At 37.3% G+C, this 15,823-nt stretch overlaps 1 pseudogene; it reads left to right on the top strand.

Moving 5' to 3' along the window:
* The first annotated feature begins 548 nt into the window (after positions 1–548).
* LOC100975157 (small ribosomal subunit protein eS7-like) overlaps positions 549–15,823 on the top strand; it is a 29,265-nt pseudogene continuing 13,990 nt past the window's right edge.

Genomic DNA, 15,823 nt, shown 5'->3' with positions numbered 1-15,823 from the left:
TGTAAATAGCACTGTAGCCATCACAGCTGATGTGCTGAGTCTCACCTGAAGCCAGCAAGTCTCAGAAGCTCACCAAGGCCCTCTATGTAGTACCTGGCATTACTGCTGGTTATTCAGGGCCCAAGGGCTCTTCAGTTAGCAGGTGATGAGTGGTACCAGTAGTGGGTCCTTTTCTTTTTTTGAGATGGAGTCTCGCTCTGTCGTCCAGGCTGGAGTGCAGTGGTGCTATCTCGGCTCACTGCAAGCTCCACCTCCCGGGTTCACTCCATTCTCCTGCCTCAGCCTCCCGAGTAGCTCAGACTACAGGCGCCTGCCACCACGCCCGGCTAATTTTTTGTATTTTTAGTAGAGATGGGATTTCACCATGTTAGCCAGGATGGTCTCGATCTCCTGACCTCGTGATCCGCCCACCTCAGCCCCACAAAGTGCTGGGATTACAGGCGTGAGCCACTGCGCCCGGCTAGTACTGGGTCCTTTTCTTCAAGGCAGCAGGTTCCCTTTTGCCCCAGGGTATGTATAGAAATTTTACCTGGGATCTAGGGCCTAGAATGGGGGCCTCATGTCTCCGACCAGTGCCCTATCCTGCTATGGTTGAACTGGTATCTAAGATGCAAGACAAAGTCTTCTACACTCTTCCTTCTCTCCTCAAGTGGAAAAAAGTGATCTCTTTTGGAGCTGTGAGCTGTGCAGCTTCTTGGTAAGGGAGGGATGATACCAGCACTCCCTTAGCCACCCAGCTGGTGTCTCAGTATGTCGCGTGTCCCCCAGTCACTGTCTCTGGGCTTAGGTCAGCCCTATGACTTGTCTAAGAGTTGCAGTCCTCATGGCCTAGACTGCCTTTCATGTTTACCAAGAGCACTTTGGCACCCAGTGGCGGTGAGGTTTGCCGTTCAGAGCACTGGAATCAGTGATTTTCTTCTGGCTCAGGCTGTTCCCTCTGTGGGCGGGTGTCAGCTAAGAGTGGTCTGGTTTTCTGTCTTGCACTAACAGAACAGCACTGAGTTCAATGCATCACAATTCCTGTGTTCTTCTTCCCTCAGGGCCCAGAAATGCTCCCCACACCAGGCTGAAGGTGCTGGGGGTGCGAGGGGCATGGCATTGGTGATTCAGGACTATTTTTTTCTATCTCTTCATTAAAACCCGGTTCTATGAGTGCTCACCTGATTTGTTATTCTTATAGTGGTGTTTTTTCTGTGTAGATAGCTGATACCTGTTAACTTGGTGTCCTTCTTTGTGAGGGGGGGTTGGGAGGGGTAGGAGGAGATGATCAGTGGAGCTTTCTATTCTGCCATCTTGCTCTGCCTCCTCTGGATGTATTGCTTTTATATATGATTTTATCTATTTACAATCAATTATGTTCCACTTAACCATATCTCTATTTCTTCCTCAGGAAGAATTATATTTTTTGATATTTTGTAAAAATTGTAAAACAGATGTTTTAAAAATGAATAATCCCAAATTTCACCCTCCACTTCAAGCACATTGTTTTTCATTTCCAGGAGATGTCGCTGTATATTCTTATTCTTTATTTTCTTATATAAACCCTAAGATGATTCACTGAGCCATCTCCCCCTGGGTCTGATCCCTGGTCTGAGTTATATGGTAATTATATTAAATATACTAAGCAATTTGGAGTGTACAAATACTCTTACTTCCTCTTCTCACTCAGGTTTCTCTATTCATGAATTTATAAAGGTTTCACAATACACATTTGAGGTTACATTTTATAAAGGTCCAATATATATCTATTTAAATTTATTTCTAAGAACTGTTGTCATTATTAATTATGAAATGAAAAACTTCAGATAAATTAAATTTAAAAGTTTATTTGAGCAAAAGATGATTCATGAATTGAGCAGCCTCCAAACCAGAAGACGTTCATTGAGCTCCACTCTGCAACATGGGAAGGCAGTAATTACAGAGAGAAAACAAGAGTGATGTACAGAAATAGCTTGCTTGGTTACATCTGGCATTTGCCTTATTTGGTCATGATCTGATCAGTTGGCAGCCTGTGATTGGCTGAAGCTCATATGCTGTAATTATCTGTGACTCAGCTATTTGTTACAGAAATATACTCCAGAGTTAGGCTTTCAGTTTGTTTAAAAATTTAGGTTGCAGTTTTCTACACAGGGACTCAAGGTACCCAGGCTACTTCTGGTCAAACTTAAGTTGATTTAACATAATGAAGTTTTGTTATGTTAAATAAATGTTGTTGACTTTTCAATATTTATCTTATATCTGGCCAGTTTTTAATGTTGTTGTATTATTTTGAATATTTTTTAATCGACTAAAATTATTAATAACTATTTTATTAATAATTTTAGTAAACTAGGTTTTATAGGTATATAATTATGTCATAAGTGAATGATATACTATTCTTTTCTCTTACTAGTGTTTATCCCTTTTATTTCCTTTCGTGTCTTATTACTTTACCAACAATTTTCATTACAATATTTAAAAATAGAAGGTAGGTATTCTTGTTTGTTTCTAAAGTGAAGGAGAACGCCTAGAATTTTGTTGTTGGTGAGTTTTTGTTTTGCTTTGTGAAATAGAAAATCTAATGTCACACCTCAATGAACTAGAGAAAAAAGAACAAACCAAACCCAAACCAGCAGAAGAAAAGATATAATAAATATCAGAGCAGAACTAAATGAAATTGAAACAAAAAATACAAAAAAAAATGAATCAAAAAGCTGGTTTTTGAAAATAACTAGCAACATTAACCAAGAAAAGAAGAGAGAAGATCTAAATAAGCAGAACTAGAAATAAAAAGGGAGCTATTACAACCAATAGCACAGAAATACAAAAGGTCATTCAAGGCTACTATGAACATCTTTATGTGAACAAACTAGAAATTTTAGAAAAGATGGATAAATTCCTGGAAATATACAATCCTCCTAGATTAAATCAGGAAGAAATAGAAACTATGAACAGACCAATAATAAGCGGTGAGATGAAGTAGTAATAAAAAAATTGCCAACAACAAAAAAGTCCACGGCCAGATGGATTTACAGCTGAATTCGATCAGACATTTAGACAAAAATTGGTACCAATCCTACTGAAACTATTCCAAAAGATAGAGAAAGAGGGAGTCCTCCCTAAATCATTCTATGAAGCCAGTATCACCCTATCACCCTAACACCAAAACCAAGAAAGGACATAACAACAACAACAACAAACTGCAGACCAACATCCCTAATGAACATAGATGCAAAAATCTTCAACAAAATACTAGCTAACAAAATCCAACAGCATATCAAAAAGATAATACACCATGACACCATGATCAAATGGGTTTCATACCAGGAATGCAGGGATGGTTTAACATATGCAAGCCAATAAATTTGATACACCACATAAACAGAAATAAAAATGAAAACCATATAATCGTATCAATAGATGCAGAAAAAGCATTTGACAAAATCCAGCATCCCTTTTATGATAAAAACTCTCAACAAAATAGGCCTAGAAGGGAAGTACCTCAAAGTAACATAGGCATCTATGACAAACCCACAGCCAACATCACACTGAATGGAGAAATGTTGACAGCATTCCTCCTGACAACTGGAACAAGACAAGGATGCCCACTTTTACCACTTCTATTCAACATAGAACTGGAAGTCCTAGCCAGAGCAATCAGACAAGAGAAAGAAATAAAGGGCATTCAAATTGTAAAAGAGAAAGACAAACTACTGCTTTTTGCAGGTGATACGATTGTATACCTAGAAAATCCTAAAGACAACTCCAAAAGACTCTTAGATTTAATAATTGAATTCAGTAAATTCTCAGGTTACAAAATCAATGTACACGAATCAGTAGCACTGCTATACACAGATAATGACTGAGAATGAAATGAAGAATGCAATCTATTTTACAACTGAAAAGCAAATAAATAAGTAAAATAGTTAGGAATGTATTTAACCAAGGAGGTAAAAAAATCTCTGCAAGGAAAACTACAAAACATTGCTGAAAGATATCATAGATGACACAAACAAGTGGAAACGCATCCCATGCTCACGGAAGGGTAGAATCAATATTGTGAAAATGAACATACTGCTGGCTGGGTGTGGTGGCTCATGCCTGTAATCCCAGCACTTTGGGAGGCCGAGGTGGACGGATCACCTGAGGTTGGGAGTTCGAGACCAGCCTGACCAAGATGGAGAAACCCCATCTCTACTAAAAATACAAAATTAGCAGGGTGTGGTGGCACAAGCCTGTAATCCCAGCTACTTGGGAGGCTGAGGCAGGAGAATTGCTTGAACCCAGGAGGCAGAGGTTGCAGTGAGCCGAGATTGTGCCATTGCACTCCAGCCTAGGCAACAAGAGCGAAACTCCGTCTAAAAAAAAAAAAAAAAAAAAAAAGGACATACTGCAAAAGTAATAGTAGACAGATTCAATGCAAATTCCATCAAAATGTTATCATCATTCTTCACAGAACTAGAAAAAACAATCCTAAAATGCACATGGAACCAAAAAAGAGACCACATATCCAAATCCAGACAAAGCAAAAAGTACAAATCTGGAGGCATCACATTACCAGACTTCAAAGCATACTACAAGGCCAAAATAGCATTTTGTTTACTTTGTCAAAGATCAGTTGAATGCCAGTATTTAGCTTTATTTCTGGGTTCTCTATTCTGTTCCATTGGTCTATTGCCTACTTTTATACCAGTATAAAACAGAACAGAATAGAGAACCCAGAAATAAAGTCAAATACTTACATTCAACTGATCTTCAACAAAGCAACCAAAAACATAAAGTGGGGGAAAGGACACCCTATTCAACAAATGGTGCTGGGATAATTGGCAAGCCACATGTAGAAGAATGACACTGGAACCTCATCTCTCACCTTATACAAAAATAAATTCAATGTGGATCAAAGACTTAAATCTAAGGCTCGAAACCATAAAAATTATAGAAGATAGCATCAGAAAAACTGTTGTGGACATTGGCTTAGGAAAAGAATTCATGGCTAAGAACCCAAAAGCAAATGTTATGAAAACAAAAATGAATAAATGGGACCTAATTAAATTAAAAGCTTCTGCACAGCAAAAGAAATAATTAACAGTGTTAGCAGACAACCCACAGAGTGGAAAAAAATGTTCACAAACTATGCATCTAACCAATGACTAATATCCAGAATCTACAGGGAACTCAAGTAAGCAACAAAGAAAAAATTAATAATCCTATCAAAAAGTGGACTAAGGACACGAACAGACAATTCTCAAAAGATGGTATACAAATGGCCAACAAACATATGAAAAAAAGCTCAACATCACTAATTATCAGGGAAATGCAAATTAAACCCACAATGAGATACCACCTTGCTCCTGCAAGAATGATCATAATTTTCTTAATCCAGTCTATCATTGTTGGACATTTGGGTTGGTTCCAAGTCTTTGCTATTGTGAATAATGCCGCAATAAACATACGTGTGCATGTGTCTTTATAGCAGCATGATTTATAGTCATTTGGGTATATACCCAGTAAAGGGATGGCTGGGTCAAATGGTATTTCTAGTTCTAGATCCCTGAGGAATCGCCACACTGACTTCCACAATGGTTGAACTAGTTTCCAGTCCCACCAACAGTGTAAAAGTGTTCCTATTTCTCCACATCCTCTCCAGCACCTGTTGTTTCCTGACTTTTTAATGATTGCCATTCTAACTGGGGTGAGATGATATCTCATAGTGGTTTTGATTTGCATTTCTCTGATGGCCAGTGATGATGAGCATTTTTTCATGTGTTTTTTGGCTGCATAACACCATGGAATACTATGCAGCCATAAAAAATGATGAGTTCATATCCTTTGTAGGGACATGGATGAAATTGGAAACCATCATTCTCAGTAAACTATCACAAGAACAAAAAACCAAACACCGCATATTCTCACTCATAGGTGGGAATTGAACAATGAGATCACATGGACACAGGAAGGGGAATATCATACTCTGGGGACTGTGGTGGGGAGGGGGGAGGGGGGAGCGATAGCATTGGGAGATATACCTAATGCTAGATGAGGAGTTAGTGGGTGCAGTGCACCAGCATGGCACATGTATACATATGTAACTAACCTGCACAATGTGCACATGTACCCTAAAACTTAAAGTATAATAAAAAAATAAAAAATTAAAAAAAAAAAAAAAAAAAAAAAAAGAATGATCATAATTTAAAAATTGAAAACTAGCAGATGTTGATGTGGATGCAGTATAAAGGGAATACTTTTACACTGCTGGTGGGAAGGTAAACTAATACAACCACTATGGAAAACAGTATGGAGATTCTTTCAAGGTCTAAAAGTAGAACAATCATTTGATTCAGCAATCTCAGTACTGGGTATCTACCCAAAGGAAAAAAGTTGTTATATGAAAAAGACACATGCACACTCATGTTTATAGCAGCATGATTCACAATTGCAAAAATATGGAACCAACCTAAGTGCCCACCAACTAATGAGTGGATAAAGAAAATTTGGTATATATACACCATATATACACTCAGCCATAAAACAAAATAAAATAATGGCCTTTGCAGCAACATGAATGGAGTTGGAGACCATTATTCTAAGTGAAGTGGGAGCTAAGCTATGAGGATGCAAAGGCATAAGAATGATATAATATACTTTAAGGGGTTGGGGGAAAAGGTCAGCGGGGGATGAGGGATAAAAGACTACATGTTGGGTACAGTGTACATTTCTTGGGTGACAGGTGCACCAAAATCTCAGAAATCACAACAAGCTAACTTATCCATGTAACCAAAATCACCCGTTCCCAAAAAACTATTGAAATGAACAAAAAATGTGAGGCAAACTCTTGATATCAAAACAATAAACTCAAAGAAATGACTCTCCTCCTCTTCAAAGATGGATGGTCCATATTATGTTATGTAAGATGCAGATTAATTTAATATAAATTAATATACATAACTGTATAACCCCAGATATATATCACTTTTGATAGTCCTCCATTTCATATTGCTGAGTTCATATAATGAATATATGACTCAGATTCTTAGAGATGACTAGAAATTAAAGTAAATGCCAAATGTCAGTAGTGTTGGTAAATCAACACACACTGGTTATCCAGCCTAATATATTATGAGGTAATACAACTTCTATATTAGAGCTATTTGTGTCTTCATTGTAAGTGAAACATCCTCATCTTGTACAGGTAGAAATAAACTAGGCTTTAAATCAGTCAGCAAAAGAACGTAAAAATTAGAATCACATTATTCTGCAGAAGGTTATCCCCTTGTGAATATGTATCATAAAATACTAGTTTTTTTTTTGTAAAAAAAATATAAAGTTGGTATTTTACTGATCGGAATCTAACAACTTATATCCAAAAGTATATATCTTGTGCTCTTAGATTCCGTGCTACTACATGTTTAATTGGTACAGAGAGTACTGAATGCCACTGAGGATCTCTAGCATGCTCTTTCCAGTTTCAGCACTGTAGATAGTGATACATTTAGCTGTGCATCGCCTTAGCAGTTCCCTGTCTTGATTAGATGGGATAGTGGAGCCATCACTTGGGTAGCTGGCCATTTTAAGATAGTGTCGCACTGATTAACGCTTTTTTGACTTATATGTGCTGCTAACACTTCATAGTGCTGTTAGGGTTTTAATTTAATGGTGCTTGAAGAATCAAATGAATGTTGTGTTGATGCCTTAAGTACTTGAAAATGTATTATCATCAGTTTACAATAACATATTAACTAGATCAAAAAATCTCTCCATTTAGCAAAAAGCAGGTAAAAAATGGAAAGTTGATATTTTGTAGTGTAGGGCAAATAGGAAGTATTAAAATGTGTTTATTGATTAATTTTATAAAACTCATAAATAAGTCCATCAGAATAATCTGTAGTACAGCACTGCAATGTTACTGGGTATTTGAAATGACTTGCTTTTCCTTTCCTCAAATTGTATCTGTTTTATTACTGAGGCTAGAAGAGAAATAAATGGATTTTAACTGGAGATGGAGCATTTTTGAATAGAATATAAATCCCTTAGCCTAACATTCAAAACCCACAAGGTAGCCTTATTAATTGTATTACTCCATTATCACTCTGCTATGAAGAAATAACCAAGGCTGGCTAATTCAGAAAGAAAAGAGACTTAATTGACTCACAATTCCACATGGTTGGGGATGCCTCATTAAACCTACAATCATGGCAGAAGGCACCTCTTCACAGGGTGGCAGGAGAGAGAATGAGTGCAAGCAAGGGAAATACCAGACGTTTACAAAACCATCAGATTTCAGGAGACTTACTCACTATCACGAAAACAGCATGGGGGAAACTGCCCCCATGATCTGATTACTGCCCCTGGTCCCACCCTTGACAAGTAGGGATTATGAGGATTACAATTCAAAGTGAGATTTGAGTGGGGACACAGAGCCAAAACATATCATTCTGTCCCTGGCCCCTCCCAAATCTCATGTTCTCACATTTCAAAACACAATCATACCTTCTGACAGTCCCCCAAAGTCTTACCTCATTCCAGCATTAACCCAAAAGTCCAAGTCTAAAGTTTCATCTGGAACAAGGGAAGCTACTTTTACCTATGGGCCTGTAAAATCAAAAGCAAGTTAGTTACTTCCTAGATACAATGGGGGTACAGACATTAGGTAAATACACCCATTCCAAATGGGAGAAATTGGCCAAAACAGAGGGGCTACAGGCCCCATGCAAATCTGAAATCCAATAGGGCAGTCATTGAAACTTAAAGTTCCAAAATAATCCCTTTTGACTTCATGTCTCACATCCAGGTCATGCTGATGCAAGAGGTGGGCTCCCATGGCCTTGGGCAGCTCTGCCTCTGTGGCTTTGCAGGGTACCACCCCTGTACTGGCTAATTTCCTGGGCTGGTGTTGACTGTCTACTGCTTTTCCAGGTGCATGGTGCAAGCTGTCAGTGGATCTACCATTCTGGGGTCTGAAGAATGGTGGCCCTCTTCTCATAGCTCCACTAGGCAGTGCCTCAGTGAGGCTGTGTGTGGGGGCTCCAACCCCACATTTCCCTTCTGCACTGCCCTAGCAGAGGTTCTCCATGAGGGCCTCTGCCCCTGCTACAAATTTCTGCCTGGACTTCCAGGTATTTCCATACATCCTCTGAAATCTAGGTGGAGGTTCCCAAACCTTAATTCTTGACTTCTGTGCACCCACAGGCTCAACACCACATGGAAGCTGCCAAGGCTTGGGGTTTGCACCCTCTGACGCTGTACCTTGGTCACTTTTAGCCACAGCTGGAGCTGAAGCAGCTGGGATACAGGGCACCAAATCCTGAGACTGCACGAAGCAGCAAGGCCCTGGGCCTAGCCCAGGAAACCAATTTTTCCTCCTAGGCCTCCAGACCTGTGATGGCAGGAGCTGTTGTGAAGACTTCTGACATGTCCTGGAGACATTTTCCCTATTGTCTTGGAGATTAAGATTAGGCTCCTCGTTTCTTATGCAAATTTCTGGGGGTGGGGCTTGAATATCTCCCTAGAAAATGAGTTTTTCTTTTCTGCCACATTGTCAGGCTGCAAAATTTCCAAACTTTTATACTCTGCTTCCTCTTGAATGCAGTGCCACTTAGAAATCTCTTCTTCTAGATACTCTAAATCATCTCTCTCAAGTTCAAAGTGTCACAGATCTCTAGTGCAAGGGCAAAATGCCACCAGTCTCTTTTCTAAAGCATAGCAAGTATCACCTTTATTCCAGTTCCCAACAAGTTCCTTACCTCCATCTGAGACCACCTCAGCCTGGACTTCATTGTCCATATCACTATCAGCATTTTGGTCAAAGCCATTCAACAAGTCTCTAGGAAGTTTCAAACTTTCCCACATTTTCCTGTCTTCTTCACTGCCTGTTACCCAATTCTAAGGTTGCTTCCACATTTTTGGGTATCTTTATTGTAAAGATAAAGTACTATTCCCAGTACCAACTTACTGTATTAGTCCGTTCTCACGTTGCTATGAAGAAATACCTGTGACTGGGTAATTTACAAGAAACAAAGGTTTAATTGATTCACAGTTCCACATGGCTGGGCATGTCTCATGCAACTTACAATCATGGCAGAAGGCACCTCTTCACAGGGTAGCGGGAGAGAGAATGAGTGCAAGCAGGGGAAATGCCAGACGCTTATAAAACATCAGATCTCGTGAGATTCACTCACTATCACGAAAATTCTCACTACCACAAAAACAGCATGGGGGAAACTGCCTGCATGACCTGATTACCTCAACCTGGTCCTGCCCTTGACAAGAGGGTATTATGGGGATTACAATTCAAGGTGAGATTTGGGTGCAGACACAGAGCCAAACCATATCATTAATGTTTCCAGATTTTTTTATCTGTACATACATATGTATGTACCTTCCATTTTGAAAAAAATGACTCTACTCCAGGTATGCTTTTGGAACTTTGTATCTGCAACTTTGCTCATAGTCATAACAACTACCATTTATTTATTAAGCATTTATTATGTATCAAGTACATGCAAAGTGCTTTTCATGCATTATCATATTTAATTCTACAACCACTCTGTGAGGTAGGTACCCTTATTATCCCCATTTTTCACATGAGAATCTGGAAGTTCGAATATGTTAGAAACTTGCCCAATAGCACAAAACCAGCAAGTTTTCAAGCCAGGATCCCAACTCAGTTCTGTCTGATCCCAAAGATCCTGCTGTAATCCATGTTACTGTATGGTTAATACCATCCATTCTGCATGGGAAACTTCTAAAAATCAGCCCTACCTATCTCATTTATTCAAACCTAAGCAAACTTTAAGATCGAAGTTAAATGCAAACTCCTCCAAGAAGCCTTCTATTAATGACACGTAATATTGCCATTTCTCCCCCTTCAGAGCTATCAAAGCCCACACTGATCTTATCATACATAGATCACTTCTTACACATTACTTTGAATTATAATGGTAATTGTTTACCATGTCATATTTTTGTGACTTAATTATAAGTATAGACACTGACATTTCCATTTCTGTATCATCCTCAGCATCTAGCATTTCATCATGTGTATTAGTAAATGCTGAATAAATCTATGAATATTAAGTAATTTACTAACTGAATGAAAGAATATAAGATTGGACTGTTAGAATGCAAGAGGTATCTCCTAGTCTAGAGAGTTTACAAAGAAACATTAGTATCTTTGGTATAAGGGTAGGAAACTGGCAGAAAAAATATGTTGGAAAAGTCGAGTTTTTATTATTGAATACACAGGTTACTATCCAGAAAGTAATATTCCCTTTTTTCAAACTTCTTAGAAGAATAATATATATTGAAGACCAACTAGGCTTTACATGTATGCACATTTTAAGGATATCTATATATCTATATATCTATCTATATATATATGTGTGTGTGTATACATATATATATTTCAACTCAATGGGTAGTTATTATCTTTATTTTACCCTGATTAGAACATTGAAACTCATAGAGTTAAAGTAACTCTTCAAGGTCAAACAGAGTTAGGAGTTGGAGTGAGATTTGAATCTAAGCCCATGCATACATCAGTGCCCACATCTTACAATCCTCAAGTTTTGATTAATAATTGTGGGAAACAACTGTAGCAATTTTATTGATGGGGGAAGGAGTGGCATTTGACAGTACTGAATTCTATTCCACTATAAACTACTTTAAAAATTCTTTGTTATAAAAAGATGCCTCGGCTGTATCACCTGATGCAAGATACAGCTCAGCTTCATTTAAATATTACCTCCTCTGTAAAAGCAGGCATACTCATTCCATGTATTTCCGTAACACTTTGCTCATGCATCAATCATAGTAATTTTCACACTCTATTGTAACCAGACTATTATGGCTAGACTATCATCCCTTCAAGAGGAAGGACCACTTCCTGTTTGACTCTGAATTGCCCTTACCTAATACCTCACAAAGTAACTAAGACAGAGAAAGTGTTCAATGAACGCACATATAAAGACTAACGTTATTGAAACAATGTGGTTGGTTGCTAGGAGAATATGAATAATACTCTCTCAAAGAGTGTATGTTATGGCAGAGAACATGTGACGAATGCAAAAATAACTATACTGCGAGGCCTGAAGGACTAAGTACCTTCAAATAATACAAACTGTTTGGCAAGGTCAGAAAAGGGAGAAATTTCTTGTGATTAAGTGGGGTTGGGAGATCAAGAGGGCTTCAAATATCATAGGCTTTGAAGTCATTTGGTCACCATTCAACGAACATTCACTGAGAACCTGCTGTGTGTCAGATACTGTTCTAGACCCACTAGGATTCATAGATAAGACATAACTTTGCTTTCCCAGATTTCAAGGTCTAGTGAGGGAGCAACATGTATAAACAGGCAATGCAAAAAGAATCTGAAAGCACAGAAAGAAACACCAAGGAGGATTTATTAAAATAACCACAGTGGTGGCAGGCATGATGGTATTAAGGAAGAGTTTCTGAAGGAAGTAGTGAATGAGCTGGATCAAACAAAACTCAGAGGTGACCACAATATTAACACTTAATGGGTGTATAACTTCAAAATTAGCTGGAAAATGTGTATGAATAACAATAATAGTTTCAGAGTTCTTGTAAAAATTAAAATAGGTAAAGCATATAAAACTGTAGATTTAGTAGATTGTACTCCAGAGATTATTTTCCTGTCCCTTCTCCCTTTCCTCATTGCCACTTTTTGCTTTCATATGTGAACATTTAGGTACAGCAAGAATGGTAGATCAGTCCGCCCAGATGAAACATACAGTTGATAAATTTGCTATTCAGGAAATCATGCAATTAGGAAAAGCCTGTCAGTGAAAGTTGTGGCGATACTTAGATTGAAGGTATTTAAAAAGGAATGTGTCAGCAGATGTAGAATCTACTAGCAGCATTTCATTTCTAACAGAGTTAGTTTCATTTCTAACAGAGCATTACTGTGGTGTTAAGTGGAGTTGGTGTTTAAAGGAAGGAATCTGTTTTACTGAGAAGATGCTGAACAGGAAAATAAATAATTCCCTGGCCAAGCACTTTAACCAGTCAATTAGTGTTGAGGTAGAGGTGTTAACCGCTTGTTCTCAACCTACTAAGTGGTAGACTGACAGTATTCATTAATGCTATTTTTTGGACAAGGCTGCAAGAAGCATTCTCACCCTGGACATAAGCAATAAAATATAAAGCCCCCAAATGCACAGTGTTCTTTGTAAGCTCTGCGAAAGCTTAGTCACTGGGTCACAACAGCACAGTTTTCTGCCAACTTAATTTGCAAGTCATTACCACCTGCAAATCAGTCACAAAGGATCACTCAAATTAAAATAATAGGATGTAGTGGAAATCTTAGCTTTTTCATTTCAATTTATTTACCATAAATGGCTTTGTTTTAAATTTTTGTTTGAAACTAAGCAGTATATTGATTAGTTTTCAACAACTCATGAATCACAGTTCAACACAAATTACTTTAAATTGAGGCAATCAGGAAATACAGCAGACCTGTTTCAGCTTAGCTGCATATATTACAGGGAATGATAATACTAAAATTCTTGGCTTCATCTAGATGCTTCTGATTTTTTCCCCAAGACATAATATACAAAGATGAAAATAGAGACGAAAGTTAAATGCTAGACTTTGGTGGTCTGAGAGGAAGCTGTAGCAAAAGAACATAGAAATGGTCTGCAATTAGTCTAGAATAAATACAAGTATGTCTTCTCTGGACTAGTATAGAGGTGCAAAGTTTTATCATTATAACAAAGATAATATGCACCTTATTTTCCTCTGCTATGGTATCTGATTGAAAAGTCAGGTCATCTTATATGGTAACAAACAAATATCCAAGAGCATAATTATAAAGTTAATATCAGTTCCTTAAATGATATTCATAATGAAATGATCCAAATGGATATTCTATTATGTCCACATTTTACAAAGAGTAACTGTAAATCCACAGAAAATGAATGTGTATGGGTGTGTTTACTTATTTTCTTCTAACAAATTCCTCTTTGTATGTCTAATTCCTTTTAATTCATACCCAAAAGTCTACAGAATGACTCCTTTGGGAAACACAGGAAAGAGATGTTGTGCTCCTGTTTTCCAAAATCTGCTCCAGCAAAAAGTCCCGTTTGCTTTCCTATTTGTATTCTTTACCCACTTGGGAAAAACTTCCTTAGTTGACTTTATGGCAGATTTTTTCCAACCTGCATGTGAATACAGTATGGTTCTCATTTAGCCAACATCTAGGAAGTGGCTAGAAATATTCTTTCTTAGCTTAGGAATATAGTGTCAGGAGATCTGAATCTATTTCACAAATATTTATTGATTGCGTTCAAAATCAGCCAACCTCACTCATTTTTAAAAAATCCCTCCTACAGCAATAGATTATCTCAAATAGAAATAAGCTATAAATCTTTTTAATATAGAATGCTCTTGGTATCATATTTTTCTTTCTGACTTTGGCACTGATGGTTATGTTCTCATAGAGTTCATTGGTTTTTGTGTATTGGGATGTATTAGATTCCATAACTTTTGTTGCAATTTTAAAACTACAATCCTTCCTGGACCGCTGTCCATCTACAATACTATATCTCAAATTGTTATGGGATGGTTTTATTAAGACTGGCTTCTTTCACCTTTTTCAAGTTAGTTCTATAGACTAAGTGTTACTACTCCTGATGCTCAAAGTATGATCTTAATCTTACCTGGAAGTTTGTCAACAGTGTGGAATTTTAGGCCCTATCCCAGACCTACTGAATTAGAATCTGCATTATATGGCTCATTCATATGTGCATTAAAATTTGAAAAGTGCAGGTGGAAGATCAGTGTCTGGTATATGGTAGATGCTAAAATAAATATTTGATGGAATGAGTGAATATGATAAAATATTATAACTAGATAGCAGAAATTACATATGATTTGTCTTAAACAAGGACAGTCCAATAATTTGGAGAAATTTTTAAAACTTTCAAACAAATTTTGAACATTAAAATGTGGAAATAAGTATCAGAAAGGAGGTTAGATTATTTCAGGATATAAGAGCTCTTCTTTTGCATAAAGAAAAGTGGAATGAATCATAAATGTAGTCACGAATTTTAGATATGAGATTATGTGCCCACCATACTTGGTAAATTATATTATCAGATAACAGTGTTACTAATTTTTTTACATTAGTACAATTGTGGAATTAATAATTATAAGAAATTTTTCTCTTTCAATGAAGTTATGATTATTTTGATACACAAAACCTTTCTCATTCCCATATGTGACCGAAGCATGTCTTTCCTTGTGTCCTGTATCTACTTTCTGATTCTGGCTCTGTCCTTACTCCATAGGGACCAAAATCTACAGCATGACACTGTGACACACAAGGGGAAGAGGACAAGCTTTTTATAAATAAAGATTGATTTCGAAAATTAAGTAGGTGATATAATGGCATAATAAGTGGCCAAAAATTGATTGAGCCATCAGTAAAGTGATTTATTGTTAGTTTAAAAAGTACACTGATAAATCTGATCAACCTGAAACCCTTAATGATTAAGTGTGAACATCTCTTCTACTATTGTTAAATAAGCTGAGAAAAACACTATGTCAACATTATATATAGTAATATTTTTATTAGCTGGAATTTTTTTTTAATGAACATGGCTTAAAAATGCAATCTGTCATGTTCCTTGTTCAAAACTCTTTTAAGGAACCTTTATTCAAAATGAGATCGCTTGGATAAGCAAGTAACAACCTACAATATATTATTAGGAAATGTTCATGTTTATAAAAATCATTAGGCAAACTTCCTCTTTGAAGTTAACTGGCACAAACTGGTTGAAACTGGTAAGGCCTTCTGGATTTGCTTTGAGCCATCAAAGACACCTAG

The sequence above is a fragment of the Pan paniscus genome, chromosome X, assembly GCF_029289425.2.
Source record: "Pan paniscus chromosome X, NHGRI_mPanPan1-v2.0_pri, whole genome shotgun sequence".
Lineage (NCBI taxonomy): Eukaryota > Metazoa > Chordata > Mammalia > Primates > Hominidae > Pan > Pan paniscus.
This window is presented reverse-complemented; position numbering and strand designations above follow the sequence as displayed.